The sequence below is a fragment of the Sciurus carolinensis genome, chromosome 3 (assembly GCF_902686445.1).
Source record: "Sciurus carolinensis chromosome 3, mSciCar1.2, whole genome shotgun sequence".
Classification (NCBI taxonomy): domain Eukaryota; kingdom Metazoa; phylum Chordata; class Mammalia; order Rodentia; family Sciuridae; genus Sciurus; species Sciurus carolinensis.
In genome coordinates, this window is record NC_062215.1 from 17,934,984 (window position 1) to 17,935,632 (window position 649).

A 649-nucleotide genomic window follows, 5' to 3' on the forward strand; every position below is an offset into this window, starting at 1 on the left:
AGACAAGGTCTCTCTAAGTTGCTGAGGCTATCCTCAAATTTGTCATCCTTCTGCCTCAGCCTCCTGAGTCACTGGAATTATAGGTATGTGCCACCATCCCCAGCTTGTTATTAGTACTTTTGATGAATTTATATTTTTTAAATTTCTCATTTTTAATTTCTAATATCATAAATATCACTAAATATTCCAGTAGCATGCTGGAGTCTGCTTGTCCTGGTTTGGGGAAGTGAAGGCAGGTTGATATCTTAAACTTGGCCATAGTGAAAGTATTTTACACCATGGAAACTGGTAAGTATTACAAATCAGGACATTCCCTCAACAAACCAATTGTTATACATTTACCATCATAACACCACATATAATCTGCATAAATAAATGCTCTTTAGGGTCCTCAAAAAATGTTATGAGCCAGTCAAAACGTTTGAGAGCCACTGAATTAGCACTTATGAAATTCTTCCATCAGTGCCTGGTCCATGGCTGGTACTCAGTGATTAATTGTGAAATTAATTAATTAATTTCAAAGCTCAAAGACTTAATCTCTAATGGACGACCTTATTTACTTATTTATTTTTTACCTGATGGTACTGGGAATTGAACCCAGGGTCTCATGAATTCTAGTCATGCACTCAACCACTGAGTTCTATACCCC

The 649-nt window shown here is 36.5% G+C and overlaps 1 non-coding gene across 1 annotated transcript; it reads right to left on the reverse strand.

Moving 5' to 3' along the window:
• Positions 1-576: 576 nt before the first annotated feature.
• Positions 577-649, reverse strand: Trnas-aga (transfer RNA serine (anticodon AGA)). Its single transcript has one exon. It is a non-coding gene; the product is annotated as a tRNA-Ser (tRNA).